This window comes from Varanus komodoensis, unplaced genomic scaffold (assembly GCF_004798865.1).
Source record: "Varanus komodoensis strain SLA01 unplaced genomic scaffold, ASM479886v1 scaffold24, whole genome shotgun sequence".
Taxonomy (NCBI): Eukaryota; Metazoa; Chordata; class Lepidosauria; order Squamata; family Varanidae; genus Varanus; species Varanus komodoensis.
In genome coordinates, this window is record NW_025335641.1 from 2,267,605 (window position 1) to 2,288,184 (window position 20,580).

Below are 20,580 nucleotides of genomic sequence, written 5' to 3' on the forward strand. Positions count from 1 at the left end.
CAGGCTGTCTGAATTTCATTGAGTTGATATTGACCATGTGGAAGGAACATTTATTACAATGTAGTCAAGCTGAAAGTCATTTTGGTTTTTTGTTTTACATTTTTGAAAGACAGTAAACTGTTTTCTTACAGAATGGAGAGAGTTGGAATTGGATATGAGAACTAGTTAGTGGGTTTCTCCAAAAATATTATTCACATTATTTAAGACTATGTCTTTGCTTTTCTTAAAACACCCACATTTGTGTTCAGTGTAATGGATACTAAACTTGGAGGCAGAGAGTTAATCCCAAGCGGAATAGGCTCTGGCTTAGGTGGCAGAGGGACATTAAACAGAGCAAGAGAGATGTGTTTGTTTATTTTGGATAAGAAGATGATTTAGCCTGGAAGTGTTGACTTGTTTTGGGTGGTCATTCCACTTCAGGATGGTTTGGTTTTCCTTTCCTCATAAAAGCTTTTATATGACTTTGAAAATGAAGCTTTTACATCTTGGTTAGCAGAGAGCTGAAGCTGCTTGCTTAACTGTTTTGAAGGACGGGGGTAACTATGCAGAGCCAGCAGGAGAATGTATATGTATGGGCGACTGCTTTGGGAGCCACTGATATCCGGTAACTCTTAGGGGAAAGGGCTGTCTTTGGGGATTTCTTTCAAATGGTGCTGCTTGTTTGTATTCTTGTGCTAAACTTTTACATTTTCCAAGTGGTTTTTGCTAGCTCTTCGTATTACCTGCAGAGGGAGCTTGTATATGAGATAATCAGAATAATCATGGCATTTAAGAAGTGATTTTTTTTCAGTATAAACACAGTTTCAGATTGTTACAGCATTCCCTGCTACACTTACTCAGAACAGAAGTACTTTAAATGTAAGACAGGGCTTATGTCACTGATGCTATTTGGCAGGCACTTGCATATTTAATACGTATAAAAGATAATGAGATGTTAAAGTGATATATCCTCTACTTCAGATGTAAGCGCAACTCTGACACTTTATGCATTTTTGCTTTAAACATTGTTTTTTATTTCCTGTGAAGGTACTATCTACTAACTTGCATTAGAAGAAATGCACATAATATTTGGCAATCAGAATACACTAGCCAGGAAATTGTTTGTAGAATAAAGTTGTAGACTTCAATTTAAAAATAACAATAATGAAACAATCACTGTGGTGGGGCTTCCCTAAGTTAATACAGTGTTTATTGTGTTAAGCAGAAATCCAAAAGAGATGATCTTTCATTTCTTTCACTAAGAATTCTTTTTAATTGGATTGGTTAAAGTACAGATGTAAGGTTACTCTTCATTGTCATGTGTTCACAAAACAAAACGAATTAAAAATCTCAAGCAATATAACTGACAAATTAGTATAATGGCACTTAAGTGGGGCATCCTGCAGTTAAACCTTTAGATTCTGGCATTAAACATTTTTGGGGTAAAAAAAACCCCTGCTGGCTGTTGACAGAGACTACAGCAAAACTATTAATATAAGATTATTAGCTTATTAATAAATACATAAAACCTTTTTTTCTATTCACTAATGTTACTTTTTAAAGGATTAGAAATGAAAAGTATTTCTGCTTGTTGTAGAATTTGAATTCTTCATTTGCAAATGATGCAGTCATGGGATCCCTCATGAAACGGGAAAAATATTCATAAGAAAAATAAATATGACTTATCATCTTGCTTGCTGAGCAAGGAAGATAATGGAAATTATATTGAAATAAGTGCTGTTTAGTTCTGGAAAATTGTGGTGCTCTTTTTTGTTTAAGGTAGTTCAGGTAGTTTGCTTGCTATTTGGCATGATTGTAATATGAAATAAAGCATTATGCATAGTTGCACGTTCCATAAAATAGGAACAGCGCTCAACAACATATTTACTTGCAATAAATCTGCCTAGCAAATGGGTCTGAAAGTTGATTTTTTTTTAAAGTGCTGTAAACTTGGAAATGTCTATATGTGCATAAGAACTTAGTCTCATTTTATTTTAGATAATCATATTAAAACCTAGCAAAGCTTTACCAGTGTTGCAGAATATACCAACTTGGTGCAGATTCATTATTTATATTGGCTAATCCTTGCTAATGTGAAAATATCAGCTTGTTACTGTAGCACCAAATGGCTCTTTAAGTAGGAAACAGTTAAGTAGATCTCCTGTAATAGGTTGTTGTCTAATAAAGAGATTTATAGTATTGGCAAGGGCTATTGTATAGGAATTACCCTTTCACAGTGTGATCATGTGTTATTCTAACGACTTGGTACCACATTTATGTGGAATGTGTTCATAACAGGGTAAGAATATTAGCCGCAGCAATTACACCCCCGTAGAATTACGTTAGTAAGACTTATTGGAGATATAAACATACTCCTAGACAGATTTGATTGGAGCTGCTTGTCTTGTGAAGTTTGATCCACCTTTTCTGTTTTATTAAGCAAATGATAATACAAGTAATCGTTCATACATTACAGATAATCTTGGATTATGTCCTATCTTTTACAAGAAATTGGTCTCTTGCAGATGGATATAAAGGGTTTTTAGTCCCAGGGAAGGTAAGATACAAAATGGATAAACTATTAACCTTCTTGAAAGTGATTTTTGCATCAATTTGTTTCTAAATATATAATCCTGAATTTCACAGAACTTTTTAATTGTGTAGAAATAACTCCTTTGTTTTAAGAGAAATGCACTGAATTTCAAAGAGTTCCATACTCACTTTCAGCACCATGCCTAAAAATGTATCAGCTTAATACATTTTGTATTTCTTTTCTTTGTATTTTCTTCTTTGAAGGCATTGTTGGAAACACTGTTCAGCTCAGCAAAGATTTTCTTGGACTGAATAAACAATCAAGATGCGCCATTGTAAAATTTCAAGTCATGTTCTTGTTTTGTTCTGTTTGTAAAGGAATATATTTAACTTAAATGGAAAACACTAGCAGCACTCCCCAACAAAATCTTGAAATACCTGTTGTAGATTTTTTGGTGGTAGACTTGACTTTCCTGCTGCAGTTTCTTGGGTTGCTCATCAGTTGATTTTAACAGTTGGGGAACCTGCCAAAATGGAACGAGGTGTGTCAAGTCTGCAGTTGAAGGATGAAATTAGCAGGACCCTTGATTGAGTGGAAGTGGTAGGCAGTAAGGCTGCATTCAGCCTTGGCTTCTGTCACTGATACCTCAGTATTTTGGAAGATAGATTTTATCTATTTTTTTATTTGTAGTTGTGTACATTTCTGTGTCATTGTTAGTCATTTCTTAAAATGGCATTATTTATAGATTGCTTTCTTGAAACAAACTGGCAGATCAGTTAAGTCTTAGCACAATCTTCATGCCCATTTCAGAGCGCCCTCCTGATTATACATCTGTGTGAATTGGCAGGGGCTTCCCACAATTTATGAATATTGCCTCCTTCCAAAGGTTCACTGAGATATGAACCTGAGTGTTTTCTGGAAGTGCTGTCTTTTACTAGGCTAAGAAAGTATGGAGCAATTTTTTCCTTTTCCTGATATGTATTTTTTTCCACTGGTTCTAACTAAGATGGGATGTGCAATTTGTTGGTAGCAAATAGCAGACTTCTACTTGCATTGGAGCAGGGGAATAGGGGGGTGATCTTTTAAATCCCTCCTATTATGGGCTGGATTCTGTTTGGCCATTCTATGAACAAAAGAGGAAAGCACAAGTATCCAACAGAGGTACCACACTGGAAGAAGGCAGCATTGGAGGTGATGGTCATAATTTCTCTTTTGTCATGCAGTACTCTGTCAGTTCTCACACTATCCAGAAGGTTTCTTCAGTCTTCCAAGGCAGATTTTCAGTAAGTTGTGCTCTTTTATCCACTTATCCGTCTTCTGGTTTTTCTGTAAAGAAAGGACACTTCCCCAAACTTTAGGAAACTTCCCTAAAGTTTTTGATTTGCCCAAACTGAGTCATAAACGTGTTAGCTTAGCCCACAGTTTGTAACAAGTGAGGATTAAATGATGGTTAATTATTGTGGCTTTTTTGCAAACTGTAGTTTAACCTACTCAGGATCCTACCTATCCATGTTGCCACACTAGAGGGGAAGAAAGAGGAGAGAGTATAAGTTCAAGGCTTAGAACTGGATTATTCAGTGCTAAACTCTGTTTCGTTATTGCAAGCAAACTGGCCATGAGTTTATTTTGCTATACAGCTTGAATGTAACGAGAAGTTCTAATTAGTGTAAAACAGGAAATAGTTGTTTTCAGTCTCCTGTGCCTGTATGAGAGGGGAAAGGAACACACAATCCCGAGTTTCAAGTAGGCTTGTTCATGTAAACTGTGGTTTAGGATTATGTCCAAGCTAGACAATTTCTTTTTAGACAGATTAGGATGTTGTGTCATAACAAATGAATATCTGAATGGCAGAGAGGTATGCAGAAATAGATTTTCCCAAAGGGCATGACTTTCATCAGCAAATGCATTGCCTTTCCTCAGCACTAAATCCTGATTTGGGTGTAGGCGATAGTGGTGGTAGAAGCGTAGTCTGCACATGGCAGGACCTTATGTGCCCTGAAACATTCTACACAGAGACTTGGGAACCATGCAGAATGGGGGAGCTCCAATGTGGGGAATTGAAGAGAAAGGGCTGAACCCATTTACTACTAGGCAGAATTATCTTCTGTGTCATAGAATTGGGGCTGGTGGGTTACCCCTGACGATGTCTGCTTCTAGCAGCAATGGTGTTCATGCCCAAATTTTGACTCTACCCAGACTTATTCCTTTAGGAATGCCTCTTTGAAATTGCTGCTGCTGGATGTTACACATTGGTTTCTGGTATTTATAATCATATGTATTTGAAGTTTGTGATCATAAAGATCTTTATGTTTTTAAAACGTCAAATTATCAGCTGCTACTTTTTCCACATGTTATCAGTAATTAGGATAGCACCTAAACGCACAACAGTTTATTTTGGAGCACACAAATTCAGAATCCTTGTATGTAACAAAAGTAGTTTGAAAAGGATACTCACCATCTGAGGGTAAAAAAATAAACTGTTGAAGTATATGTGGTTGGCCTGGAACATTCATTTGTAACTTCTACACTTTACAAATATAAAACAATATTTGACAGATTTTTTTCATCCTGAAGGGCAATGGGCTATGATTTGTACAGCCTGATGATATTTCTACACAATTTGAATCAACTCACACCGTATTATGTGAGGCTAATTTCAAATAAATATGCAAATTTAAAAAGGAAAGGAATACTGTTAGAAACATGTAAGGGGAGCATTAGGTAATATAAAGGTAATGGAAGTTCTTGATGATAATCTGGAGTGAAATTCTGCCCCATAGAAATCTTTGTTTTAAAAGTCAGCTTTAGACCAATAAACAGAACACTGCAAAATCAGAATATTTTCCAGTCAATTGTCTTCTGATAAATGCAGCTTTATTACATGTCTATTGTTGTGCTCCGAAATGTGTTGCTTTGAAACCAAGGAATCTTATTTCCTCCTGCTAAAAAAGGAGGATGAGCAAGGGTGGGAGGGAGTGCTCTGTCATTTAAAATTTACATGCTGTTGCCTCCTTTTTCATTGAGGTGTTTGCATGATTCATGCAAACAAAAGAAAAGAAGGAAGGCAAATTAGATTTTTTTCCTCAGTTGCTTTTCAGATTTTGTGCAGTTTGTGCATTTTGTGAGCATTGAGCTGGATGGTTGCATTTTCCTCTTTGGTGAGATCATAAATCTATGCGTGAACCTGGGCTGTAGCACCTTTGCTTAGACCTGCTCATTTTAAAAGATGATGCCCTGCTACCAAGTCACAGTGGGAAAGCATTTATATACATGCTGCATAGAGTAGTGATTTTCTCGTTTAAAAAAAATGTTTGGGAGTTTCTTCTATGTTTGGAAGAGTGCCATGGTTTGGACTAATAAAAACTTTACTATTTGGCAAATGGAATGTAACTGACCAGGAGCTATTGGTTGAGGAATGAAAAACCTGCTGTAGAGACTACATCAAAGCAGTGGAGCCTTTGAAATATACCTGCGGATGGAAATTTTTCATTTTAGCTTGTTCCTGCACAGAATACAAATCCTTCTGCTACATAGCAAGGTATTTGGTTACTGTTTTCCCCTAACATTGTATCGAGATTGTAAAATGTGCATTCAGATTAGCATTATGGGACTTAGTGTGTGGGCCATAACATTATTTCTATTTTAATAAAATGATCTTTAACCTTGCATAGTTTTACCCAATATTCTGTATTCTTTGTCCCAGTGTGTTGTATTCATTCACCAGTGTTGTAGTTTATGTGAGTGTTGCTTTGCTTAGTACTTTGGTTTGTATATAGCTTCAGCATAATTTCTTTTTCTTGCGATGTTTTACTTACTGTGTATAACCTTCAGAATGAATATAATTTCTCTGTCTCTGAAAGGAAAATTACTTGCATTTCTAGAGGTTAAAATTCAGCACACCAACAACTAAAAGTCAGAAATGATTGCCATGTACACTTAATGTAGCAGAAAGTGGTTTAAGTATGCCACTGATTAAACTCAAGTAGAAATGAATTAATTTTGTCAGTGTTTTCACAATTAGTTTGACAATAATTAAAGAATGGAGCATTTGTGAATGAACAGCAATTAGATTTTTTTAAAAAAGTTAGTTGGCTATTTGGACCTGATGCTTTTAGTACAATGACTTAGAGATAGATTTTTGTATCTTTCAAATTAAAGTAGTTCTTTCAATTGAACATTCCTGTATTGTCTGAATTTTCAGAGAAGGTATTGGATGATCTTAAAATTAACCTATTCTGTAGAATATGAAATGTATTTTCAACCATATTGTCCATAAAAATGAAAAACAATAGTGGAATAATTTCTTGCAGTGCAAGAAAAAGTTGCTTTCTTGTATAATAAATGTCTAGGATTGCAAAACATGTGAGCGAAATTATCATTTCCTTCCAAAGTTTTCTGGATTGAATTGTTTGCATGATTTTAAAAAAAATTATAACACCTGATTCTGTATTTAGGCAGCAATCCTAACACACTGGAAGTAAGTCTCATTAAACTCAGTAAGACTTACTTCTGAGAAGACATGCATAGGACTGCACTGTGAGTGAGCAATGCATGGGATGCCTCTCCTGCTCTGCTGTCATAAGAATAATAACTAAAATCGATTTCATTTTTAAAATCCATATGAAACAGTCTGAACAAATTAATCTAAATTCTAAGTTTCTAAATAAAATCAGTATTTTTGAATTTTGGCTAAGTAATGTTTTCAACGGTTCAGTCTTACAGGTGGCTGCACAAGTAAGCCCAGTTGGGTTTAATGGGGCATGCTGCAGTGTGAGAGGGGATTGGACTGCATCCTGAGACATAACACAATTTGATATACTTTAGAAAACTTACAGTAAATCAGGGTGGGGCTTCTTTGTTTGTTTTGCTTTCAGTGTAATAACATATCATCAGTCTTTAGCAGAGAGAACAAAAGCAAGAAGAAGGAACCATTTCCAGCATTAACAAGTTAATGCTTCCAGTAGTGATTTTGTGAAAGATAAAATTAGTTGAAAGAATGTTAGGTTCTGCAAGGCAAAGGATGATGAGATCCTAGTTTGTCCAATGTGTATTATTTTACTCTCTAAAAGTCAAAATCTCAGTTTTAATGATTTTTTTCAGAGAACACAGTGGTTGAAAAAGATCTTTGTACAGTTGACTTTGATCTGCCCACAAGCTTTAGACATCTTAATATTGGTAAATGAGCAGTTATTCCTCTCCCACCCATTGTTTTACACCATTTCCATTAAATTTGGCTGAATTTATTGGTATTTGCTTTATATGCTTCAACATATTGGCTTGGAGTGAGAGAAGAATCATAGCTTAGATTTGTAGTTAAAGATTTTCTCGGAATGCCTGCAACAGTAGACCACTCCCAAAACAGTGTCTTTAAAATCGCAGTGTTAAATAAAAATCTTTGCAAAATCCTAAGCAAACTAAATCCAATGTAATAAGAATTAAAGTAATCAGAAACAAAGCATGAATACAGGCACATTCTGTGTCTGTTGCAATGCATGTTAATTGTACTGTATTATGAACATAGTTAAAATATACTGTCCAGGATCTAAGGACTTGTCTAGTTATTTCTGTGTACCCAGAGAGGATTTGGACTTATTTAACAGTGAAACATGCCAGAGGGGAGAAAAACATCTGTATAACATTCAAAAACATTATGATATTGCACGGGAAATTTGATATTCAAAAGAAAAAAAATAGGTCAGAAATCCCATTGAGCATACTTAAGAGCTTGGTGTGTCCAAAATAGCCCTTTTGAATGCTGAAAATTGTTATGTGAATAGTTTCTGGGTGCCGATGACATAACAGTATTCAGCCAAACCTCTTTATGCTTTCATAGTAGACCTTCCCCTTTAACACAGGGATCTGGGGAGTGGGGAGGGTGGGGCTGGAGTGTACCCCCCCCATGTCCTCTACATGCTTTAAAGTCTGAATGTCTAAAGGAGGGTTCTCTTTAGTGTTCTTCCACAGTGAATTATCACCTAGCAATTGAGTCATATAATTTGACTTTTATTGAATATACTTATGTGCCTTTTAAAAAAGTAAACTCGCTTCTCTCCCCTTTTGTTTTGCACTGAACCAAACATAACTAATAAGATCACAAGCACACATATTCATGCACTGAAATGCACCTGACACAACCAGATTACAAGATGAATGGTACTGGAATGGTAACTGGGGTTTTTCCCCTTTGTGCGTTGTATTAAAAAAATGTTGCACACTGATCTTGAAACTAATAATGTGGGAATAAATGGCTAACTCAGTCCAGAGATGTGTGTATGCTTTGATGTACCCAACAAATTCTTCCACACATGGAGTGATTCTCACAATTAGGGTGTCAGATTAGTTTGACTTTCTTTTTCAAAGTTGGTGTTACAATTCTACAACACCCTTGATAAGGAACAACATTATCGGTGTATCTGCAGGGCTAAAATTACTCCCCAAAATAATTTGTTTATGAATCTTCAGTAGTAATTTTCATCTTGAAAGGGAGCCTGGAATTAAAAGTCTAAAGTTGTAATGGAGTAATTATAGTGTTGGGCTGGTTGAGACAAGCTAGTGAGGTTCTGCTGACAGAAACAGTATCATTCCTGTGTTTCCTGGTATCTTATCTCAGCAGAGGCAGTTGTACAGATGATAGGAGGCCAGTCTCCCTCCCTCCCTCATCTCTCTATTCCTTGTTTGAAAGTTTGCTTCCACAACACCAGTGGGAGGGTGCTGTTGTGTTCATATCCCGCTTATGGTCTATCATAAATCTCTGACCAATGTGGGAACAAAATGGTGGATGGTACAGGTCTTGGTTATGTTCTGCTGCCACAAATGTTGTTTGCTTTACTGATTTTCTTAAGGTAATGATGAGCCCAATCCACAAAAAGGGTGGTTGGGAAAATACTGCATCTATATATACACACACACACCAAGATAGGAAGCTACTACTTGTCTTCAATACCTGTAAGTCAAAAGTGTTCTTAGGTGTTCTCACATCCAAGTAAAAGATTAATATCTGTAGTGTTATATAAATTGGAAGCTTAAAAGAACAGTCAAATTATCACTGGCAGTAACTGGTTGCATGCAAGTTGTGAGTTAATGTGCTTACAGGAATTAAGTTCCGTGGTCTAGCTGCTGCCAAAATTCATTTTCTGCTTTCAGGACATTGAAGTAACACATGCAAGTTCTTCCCAGTGAGTCAGAGATACTCCTATGTGCTATCAGCCTGAAGGAAATCTGTAATATTTGTTCATTCTTATCACATGGTTTAGCAAAAAGGAGAGAAATCCACTTGTTAGTATAGCTATATGGAACTCATTTATGGAAGTGATTTTTGGCAATAGCCATACTGTTGAGGTAATGTTTGAAATGGTTCTTAAGCTTAGTGATAATTTAGCAGCAATTTATAATTAAATATTTTTAACTGATTAGGAGGTGGCATTTTGTTTACCCTTGGTAGGATGTGAACACCTTGCAGAAATAGAGAAGGTTATTGAACATAGTATACAGAGGACTGTTTTCTGATTAATTGCACTTAAGTATAATTGTGGACTCAGAATGGTTGGGTATCAGACATCCAAATGTATTCCTCATTTTAGGTTAAGAGGTTAATGTTTTAGTAAAGACCTACGGAACATATTATAGTACTGTTGTTTTAAACTTGCAGATTGCTGAATTTCTTGTCAAATTTTAATTGTTTGCTCCATATTATATTTTTTAAAAATTCATAAAAATAATCACCTTGTAGAATAGTGTTTCCCAATAAACTTGAATAATTGATGCCCTGGTCTTCAATAGAAGCACAATGTTACTTCTGTTTTCCTACAATAGCATGGTTTACCCTGTTTTAATTAGCTACCCCTATTATGATTAAAAAAAGAAAATGCATTCATAAATGTGGCTTATTAAATGAACCTTGAACTGCAAACCTTGAACTGTAGAAAGCCTTTGGGCAAAGTCTGAACTATAGGCAATTGGTGGTTTATGTGCACAAAAGTAATCAACACTTTAGCGTTGGCAGGAATAGAAATCCAAATACCAAAATGATTACTGACCATTATAAGATGAATACATTTTCAGAGTAGAATGGAACATTTCCAGTGTATTTGCATAGCTAAAATGAACTGTTTAAGTTTTACAGATGTGATGAGCAGTGCTAACTCGCTTATTATTTTGAATCTTGAAACAAGGTAAAAATGCAAGTGGATACTGCAAAGGCATGATCTCTGTGTGGGAAATGCACAAAATGTACATTTTAAAGTGAGCTATGTACATAGAAAAGTAGCATTGCTATGTGTTCAGAGCACACCAAATTACAGTTCAATGGGACTAAGCCTCTTTGTTTCAGATAAACCATATTTAACCAGAGTTTATTGGTTTTGATGAAACAGAACATCACAGTTAACTGAAAGCTTCTGAAGTGACAGTGGTGCTGGAGGAGTGGGGACTGAGAAGTGAGGAACCTAATACTTGGTATATCCTCTTCTGGCTTATTTATGTCATATTAAACTGTACTTTAGAGTAAACTTCTGAACAAGGGTTATCTGTAGGATGATGCTGAGAAGGTTAAAATCAGTGTCATTATCAGAATCATCTTTCTTTGTATGTCACTAGCTCATCCTCATCTAGTGTATTGCATTGCACACATTGTATAAAATAGGAGGTTCACAGATAATAGGGGCATCTTCTATTCATCAGACTGTCTGGGAAGCTGTAGGTCAAGGGAGCAAGGCCCAGTTAGAAACTTTCAGATTGTAGCCTTGGAAATAAGGAAGAAAGGCAATCAAGCCAGTAACGAGCTGTAAATTTTCTTCAATACAAATTGAGTTTGTATACAAAAAGCCTGTTCAACAAACTAACCTTTTTGAGAGAATGCAAGCTTCCCAAAAAGTTAGTTTGGTGAACACAATGTTAATGTTTTTATTAAACAGTTGTGAAAAGATTTTTTTTAGAATCACCACAAATCATGCTATGTACCTTCTGCCCACCCAACTCTAGGTGGGAGGGGCAGTATTTTCAAATAGGGAAACTGAGATCCGCTTTTCAAAGCTTGGCTGATTTTTTACCTCCCTGTTGTTTAATTAAAATTGATGAAAGTGTGCTGTTTGCTTAAAACAGCTTGATTTATGCTACCTTTCTTATTGCTGATTTGTATCATACTAGTTTTTAAAATGTGCCTCTAATGATATGGAGAGGTGGGGGCAGAAGTCTTACAAGTAAACGAGTAAAGGTTCTAAGAAGCCACAGAAAGCATACACAGAAATGATACTTTGTTCTTCCATGCTTGCACATCTCTGTGAAAACTTTCTTATTTTTTCCAATAAGAGAAGGTTCACCTGAGTTGCACTCCCCTTTGGATATTAATAATGTCATCTTATTGAATTTGTGGAAGTTCTACCTTTGCACATAATTTTGAAGCTTGGTAAGTTGAAGGCTCAAGTAATGCATTGCTTTCTATCATGGCTCAGAATTTTTGGAAATGGCTCTAAGGCTGCAATCCAATGCACATTTATTCGGAAAAGCTTTTCTAAATAAACATGTAAAAAATTCTGTTCAGCACCTAGTGTATCTATATTCATGCCAACTAAGTTTTAAGAGTAAGGAGCAGAAGCCTTCAAGCCGTGTACATTAGATTAGCCACCTGGTCAGAGACTATAAGTGTTGATTTAATTAAGAAGTGATATACTGTGAGAAACCTTAAATGCAATATTCAGGATTTTATTTTCATAGTGTTTGTTTTGGTCTTTGCAGTATATACGAGAGATCATTGAGGGATGTTGATTGAATGTTGAAAAGTTAAAGAATGCTTGCTGTAAACTTGAAAATTTTACATGGAGTATAAATTGTATGCTAGGTAGTTTTCACATTACAAAAATCTGAAGTAAAATAGTTGCTTTGGTCAAGAATCATTAACTGAACTCGACCAAAAGTGTATATTTTAAAAATAGATCACAAAGCCTTTTTGAGACAGAGTATATTGACACATGGGTGGAGTCGTATAAAGTGGTGTAATAAGAGCTGATATATGAAAATGTTAGATCTATTTTAGTGTCTTATTAGAGCTCAGGTTTATTGAACAGAGAATTTTTAAAAGCTTTTCCTTTTAATGTCTCCTGCATCCTATAAAAACAGCTCCCTGAAACCAAATATAAGGCAGAAATTTTGATGACAGTTTCGGCATTGTGTTCTGAGCTTCTGCAAGGGTTTTGGTTTTTGTTTTTGTTCTATGATTATTGACCATACTATGTTGACTGTGGGCATACATTGGATATGTAATGTCTAAGCCAAATTGGACAGAGAGTCAGAGTATAAATGTTTAAACAACTAACTAAATAGTTGTTCAAATGGATAAAGGAAAGATCCAGGTACCCAGTGGATTCACAAAAAGTTTCTGGTGTAGTACCTAGAAGTTTCTGTTAAAGGCCCCACTTCATGCACATATTTCTAACTGGATCAATGTTATAGCATGGCATGTGTTCCTATGGCTGCTCATGCACATCTAAGCTGCTGCCTCAGTTGCAAAGCCACACACTATTGTGAATTGCCAGAGAGATGCCCCTCATCATGCAGGTCCATCTGGCTAGCTCAGGGCTTAAGCTCGTCTTTCATCCTCCTCCTCAGTTACAATAAAGTGGACACCATGCTTCAGCCAGTTTGCATTCATTTCTTCACTGCAAATCCTTTTATCTTGCACCAGGCCTATCTGTGTGTACAGAACGCCTTTACAACTGCTATAAAGAGGTCAGTACATGTGTCCATTGCTGTGGAGTTTCATACAGTTGCTGCTGCTGCTATTTTTTTAATGTACCACCCCATAGATAAAATTGTCTGGGTGGTCAACAATAGTTAATAAATAACAATAACATATATCATAAAATAAGAATAAAACACCAAAATAAAATTATACCAAATTAATTTAAAACCACATTTTAACTATTTCAACAACTAAAACCTGTCCACATGACTAGTCCTGTTTAAAAAATGAGTAGAGGTACCCATGTGGAATTTGGCATTGGTGAATGCCTTAGCAAAGAAGGTGGTCTTAACCATGGAACCACAAAGTTGGTAATGTTGGTGTCACTGAAGGCCTTGGTGGAGAAGTCATTTAAATTTGTGTCTTACTGCAGAGCAGGTCCTCCTGCTTGTTGCCCCTAGCCAAATCTTACTTTGATGTTCATTGCCACCAACCAAATCTTCCTTGAGGTAACTTTGATACAGCCTCAGATGTGTAGTGTAGTGTCCTGGTACAGTATGACTGGGCAAGATGTTCCATTAGGTCTTTCCAATCCATATAGAGATTTACAGATTAAAACCAGCATGTTGAATCAAGCTCAGAAGCATATAGGCAGCCAATGCAAGTGGGCCAGAACTGATTATATATGTTTGAAATACCTATCCTGTTTTTTTCCAAGACTGCTGCAATTTTCACAAGAGTCTGAATTGTCTTTAAAGACAGCCTTATGTGGTACACACTGCTGTAATTTAGTTTAATGATTATCAGAGTGTACATTACCAAAGACAGGCTATTGCTCTCCAGATACTGACATAGTTGGGCCACCAGCTGAAGCTGGGGGAGGGCACTGGTGCTGCTGAAGCTATTTTGGACTTCAAGTGTCAAAGATGGATCAAAGAGCACCCAAAGCTATGAACCTGGTCCTTTAAGAAGAGTGTAGTCTCATCCAGAATAGGTTGAACAGACACAACCAGTCAGAACAAATACCTGCTAATTCCATCTCAGTCTTGCTAGGATTTAGCTTCAGTTTGCTAACTTGCATCCAGTCCATAGTTGCAGTCAAGCACTGGCTTAGCATAGCCTCAGTTGCTGCAGGTGAAAAGGATATATAGAACTGCATATCAGTGTACTGATGACAATGTGCTTCAAAAGTCCAGTTGTCTCCACTCAGTAATTTCATGTAGATGTTGAATTACATGAGGAACAAGAATGACCCTTCAGGAAGCATATGCTGGAGAGTCCACAGGCTAAAGGAATGCTTTCCAAGCATCTCCTTTTGGAGCTGACCAATAAAGTAGGAGTGGAACCACTTCATTGCTGTACTCTACTCCCATCTCGGACAGTAATCCCCAGAAGGAAAACATGGTGTTGGAAAGAGTGCTAGGAATACGAACAGGGTTTCACACCCCCTGTCTGACTCTTGGTTCATCTTGTAGTGTTGCCAGAACTGTTTCTGTACCAAAATCTGGCCTAAGCTCCAACTGAAATGGAACCAGATAATCATCCTAGGAGGTCTCAACCAGGACCATGCAGAGGTGATTAGCCACCACCTTCTCAAGAACCTTGTGCAGGAAAGGAATTGTGTGGCAGTGTAGGACCACTCCCTCTTGTAAACAGGCATTTGTAACCTCCCAGGCCCAGCAGAGTGTTCTTTCCCTCGTAGCTTGTTTAAGCCAAGAGGGGCAAAGATCCAGTGTGGACATGGATTACCTGAACCTGTCCAAGCACTTTGTCAACATCTTTAGTCTGTACTGTCTGAAACTCTTCCAAGAAAACTGGATCAGGCTATGCTCTGGGAAGCAGAGTTACGTGTCTTTTCTTGCAGTCATCACCATGTCATAATTCTTTGACATAGGTCACACTGAAAGGACCCCTAAGTGTCCTCAGGCATACCAATAGGCCACAGTTTAGCATTAAAACAAATAGCCTAGCCTCTGCCCAAGTCTGACTTACTGATACTGAGGCAAAAGTTCCAGTTACAATTCCAGTAATTCAGTTCCAATAGAGGCCTACAGATCACAATGTGATCAGGATTAGTTTATGAGCCATCACAACAAAAAACCCAACCAGTCTTGGTTTTAGCACACAGAATAAATCCAAATGAGTTTATGTTCCAGCTTCGAGGCTTTCCAGCAACTTTACAGGCATTGTTTCCAGCAACTGCCACTGCCTGTTACTTGAGTATAAATACAGGGGAATGCCTGTTAGAGATCACTGTAGGAACTTCAGCTTTGCAAGTGGAAGCTGCACCTTTCCAGGTGCCTCTTCTCTACACTGCCTAGTTAATGATGTCTTACAGAACACATCCCAGAAGCCCTGGCTCCTGTAGACTCCTCCCTCGCTGTCCTATTGCCATGGAAGATGTCCCTGGTGGAAAAGCCAAGAATTCCATCAAGTCAACAAACTTCTTGTTATATTATGCTTATACCTAATTATGGTTAGTGGAAACAAAGTCAATTCATAGCTTATGAAGCTTGCTTGAACTAACTAGAATTAAGATAAATTACAGTTTAGATACTGGACAACACATGAAACTTTGGTTAATTTAAAACATAACTAGAAGCTTCTGGTATCCTCACAGCTGCATCAGAAAAGGAAGGAAGGAGGGCAGAGTGTGGAAACTGAGCATGGGTGGTGGAAGCTTGGTGCATTCTTACAACTCAAAGCAATGATCTAGTATTATATCTAGATGCAGCCTTCAGAACTCAAACCAACATTTTCTAAAAGATTTTATTTATTGATTTTTTTAAAAAAAATCATACTATTTTTAGGCCACTTCTAAGAATGAAACCCTCTGAAGGTGGATTAATGAAAGACTGTGGGTACAGGCAATTAATATATCGTAAGATTTCATAAAAACAGATATTAATAGTGTATAGCCCACAGACTATGAGAAAACCAGCAAAAATAAGTGGGTTTTAAGGGCCTTTCTGAAGACCAGCAGAGAAAGGCCCTGATGAACCCCTGATAAAAGTTGACCCTGGAAGTGATTGTCCAAGCTATTTATGCCCTTAAAAGTTAAAAGCAGGAAATTGGCTTGCAACCACATAGGAACCAATGAATCTGATGCAGTATTTGCGTCTAAATCTAAGTAGTCGTGTTTTGAACCACCTGAAGTTCCTAGATCTAAAATGTTGTTACTGTTTTGATTCAAATATGCATGTTCCACTTTAATGGATTTCAGTTCTAAACAGAGTTTTCTGTTCATAGTAAGATCAAGGTTTTCACTGTTTTCTTTTCATATGCTCTTGTTCCTTCCCTAGATTTCTCTCTTCAGCTTTGCTTATTTTTCAGTACCTGCCAAATGGAACTATTATAATTTTGGCATAGTGGTTAAGAAGGGGGTTGTCATCATTTTGTCTTTGACAGTTTGAATGTACTCTACACTTTGAAAGTACTTTAAAGTAGTTAATTATAGAAGCTCATGAAATGAAGTGATCTTAGCTATCCTTGATTGTTCCTTCTTTTTTGTCTTAGCCACACATGAATAAATTCTGTAACCTGTTTCACACAATCAAAGCAAACTACTATGGCTAATGTAAGTCACTGTGGATTGTTTAAATCGGCAACACATTATGAGTGCCGTAATTATCTACCCAAACATGGCTTGTTGTGTTGTTGGAACCTGGGGGAGGGTGGGGGTGGCATAGCTTCCTTGAGGGAAAAACAACTTTCAAATAACTCATGTTCTGTTGTTGGGTTATTTGCTGGATTTTCTCCTTTGAAACAAGCTATTCCTTCTAGTTTTGAAGGACATAACAAGCTGTGCTTGAGCAGGTGACTAGGCTACTGGTACCCAGCACATACCACTGATTTAAATAAGTTGTGGTAGCTTGTTTAACTGCATGGACCAGCCCTTTGCGTCTAACAGGAGCTAGTTTCCGTTTTGATTTGTAATCATGGTTAGATAGCTCTGCATGGAATTTTAGATGGAGACTGTGTCAACAATTTTAATTTGTTTCTCTGCTTTTTTATCCTGACAATGAGGACCTCACCGAGAAGATAGGAAGGCCACATGGATGTGAAATTGCAGAAGTTTTGGAAAGTTCCTAGAATTGCTTATAGTGTGTTTGCATGAGTACATGTACCCTTGAAACTCAAACAATCACTCAGTTGTCTGGTTGTATAACTTGATATTCTGATTAGCTTGCTATTTCTTCATTTTGAAAGTAATTTTTGCAAGTTACTGTAAAAGTCCAATTAAGTATACTTGAACCTACATCCGTGATTTCTTAAAAAAGAACTTGATTTCACCAAGGCTGATCTTTAATGGTGTTTTAGCTCTCCCTAATCCATGCTAAGCAAGAATGAGAGTATTTCTGGGAGCACTGCATTCTCCCCTTGTTATTGAAGAGCATTCCTAGTCAATGGAAATTGCCTTAAATTTACCATGACTTCAAGCAAGCTTCAGCTATCTTACATTTAAAAATAAAGCACAGGCTGCAAAATACTTCGTCATCACCATGCAAGACTGTCGTAGATTTCATTATGCAAAGCTGAATAATAGTTTGATTTAAAGCATTAATAAACTCTACATATGCTGCACGTTCTTGCTGTGGGAATCCAGGATTCCAATTTAATGAAATGCCAGAACAGGTCTTTTGTGTTCCGTTTGAGGAGCGTAATGTGCAAATTCTAGCCTTCTAACTTACGCCCAGAGAGAGAGAGAGAGAGAGAGAGAGAGAGAGAGAGAGAGAGAGAGAGATTACGCTATTTAGTAAGTCTAATTATTAAACTGGTCAATGGGCGTTTTAGTATTAAAAGAACTTTGTGCAAAATGAACAGCTCACATTTATTAATCCGAACCCCTGCATTAAGGTTGATCAAATTTAAAATGCTAACCTAAGCAACTTGCGTTAGTCACTGGTGTTCTGCACTGCAGAATAATGATGGAGCAACTCTAAAACCTGAAATCCTTTGTACTGAAATTAGTAGAATGTATGGCAGACACTTTAGGCCCTGGCCAAACCTCCGTGTATATCAGGGGTGGAAATTACTTTCACCCAGAGGGCATCCATTATGGCTAACTTTCCAGGAGCCAGGATACCTGCATACCATTAGTTCTTACGGCCAAACCAAATGTAGCAAAACACACATTCCTTCTTCACACAGATTGGTACATGTTCACTTCCTCAAATCCCTACAGCGCACAGATTGATATATGCTCATGCCCTTATACATTTAACCCATCATCACTGTTTCCTTACTGCAAATCATCCACTTTTCCCCTGTCAAATACACACTCACACACAGATATGTGCAGATTTTTGGAGGGAGTGTTGCAGTATATAGACACAGAAAGGTAACCCACCCTTTCCCAGGTATGTCCCACACAATGAAAACTCCCCTGGTTGCTTGGGAAAAAGCCCTCCTTTGGTTCCAGTCGGAGGCTTCTTCAACCCTAATTGATGATCTGATGATGTGAGCAGGTATGTACTGGTTACAGAGGCCTTGTTGGCCATCAATTCCATGCATGGTGTGAATGGAAGATGCATCTTGGACTGTGACTCAGCTTACACAGCATGATGGCAGAGCACAGATACGTTTCTTCCCAGCCTTGCAGCTGCAGAGATTACTTTGCCACTTACCTTTCCTAGCTAAATGTTGGGAGGCACACTGGGACAGGGGTACTTTGCAGTTGTGTATCTAAGAGGTATGGGGCACAGCAGCCACATGGCAAGCCGGCAAGCCCCCTAGTTTTCTTTGCTCTGGATCAGGAAAGGGGTCACAGAGGTTCCCTGGTTATACTAAAGAGCTCAGGGCAAAAGTACAGATTATCGTTACATCTGTGATTAGCAAATATGTGTGTTTTCATGTTCACAGTACACTACAAATGAGTACAGGAAGATTAATGGAGGGTGGATTTGAATTGGCCTCCAGTACATATGGTGGATGGGAACATTTTAAGATCTAGATCAGACTATCTATACTGACTCTAGATTAAAGATAAATAAAAGACATAGCAGCAAAACACCTATTAAAAGTAGTTTCTGTTTTTGCCCTTAATTATGCAACAGCAAACACAGCAGGAAAAGGGTAAGAACAGAAACTGGACATCCATCATTTTTTGATTGCCTCTCAAGGTTTGTCAAAAATTGTGACAAAACTAAATTTTGCATTCAGTTAGACCTGTACTTCTGTAATATTTTAAAACATCAGTTGAGGGTAGGTAAAGCAGGACCTCAGTTATGTTTTATTTACTGGATAGTACTTAATGTGTGAAATCATGTTGTTGGAAGTTCCAAGTGTCCAAATCGTCAGTTTTCCCCAAGCTTGGGTGCCTTCACTCATAATGTAAATTTGGGACTTTTTGGAGGCATTGTTTTTAATTCCAGCCAAAAACAGTTATCAGTGTGGAAAGAGAGAAAAGATGCTAAATCTACTTACATCGTGGCTTAATGCCAAAAGCTTCTTTCTTTTCAAGCAGATGGTTTCCCTTGGCTAAGAGTGACTTCGGCCTCAGCCGTGAATAGTACAAAGCTAAAAGGTTCTGACCCCTTTGTCAGCTGTCACATATTGGCATTAGCTGTGAGTTTATGTCAGACAATCATATTTTCTTGTGTTGTGATAGTTTAGTTGGTTTCAAATGAGAGCTGCCGAAAACATTTCTGTTCATATATCATGTTAACTAGAAGATGCAGGCTAAGTTTATATAAAATAACATTTGACTTGGATCCTTTTGGCATACTTGTTTAGGTGGATAAATAACAGAAAACTCTATGTGTGTTTTCACTTTGAAAAGCTTGGTGGAGTCATTCTGGCATTTCCGCCCTTTTTGTAAAGGGAAGAAAATGGTGAAACAGAGTTTCTGAGAATGGCATTTTTCAGTCTCATTTTATGATGGGACATGATCAGTCTGTGGCATTCCTTTGTCCAGAATGAAAATGGCCAGGGTTGAGTTGTTTTGTCCGTGCAGGACAGATATGTTTGTACATTAGATGCCAATAAACTGTAATCTTGGTTGTGTGAAGGGAATTATTCTTGAAGCTCCAGGATGTGCCATCTTTGGCTAAAACTATACTTTCCAAATTCGTTAAGAATGTTTCTCATTCTTTTAAAAAGGATTTTTTAAAAAGAAATAGACCTGTTTGGACAATAAATGTGTTATTTGGAAACCAAATCTTTTCATGTAGTCTAAGGTGATAGCCTGCAAATGACTTTATTTGGAGTAATCCTATTTGATGTCAGTGGGGCATCTCCAAAAATGTCATAAATTCTGAAGTCCTAGGACGATAATGTCACTGTGCGTGGCTTTTGTGCAGGTTGCATTCAAAGAGGGGTTATCCAGAGATTGCATGGTGGATTGCATTCTTGGGAAACCAATCAGTCATAGAGTATTAATAAGGTATTTAAG

At 37.3% G+C, this 20,580-nt stretch overlaps 1 protein-coding gene across 17 annotated transcripts in view; it reads left to right on the forward strand.

The window, feature by feature from the left end:
* The window catches only part of ADGRL2 (adhesion G protein-coupled receptor L2), a 425,162-nt gene that overhangs the window by 202,477 nt on the left and 202,105 nt on the right, over positions 1–20,580 (forward strand). For 2 of the 17 annotated variants that reach the window (XM_044432481.1, XM_044432478.1), the window contains one exon: positions 2,456–2,536. The exons of the other annotated variants lie outside the window; for them this stretch is intronic. The gene's annotated coding sequence lies outside the window, so the exon portion shown is untranslated. The remainder of the gene's footprint in view (positions 1–2,455; positions 2,537–20,580) is intronic. 17 annotated transcript variants of the gene reach the window in all.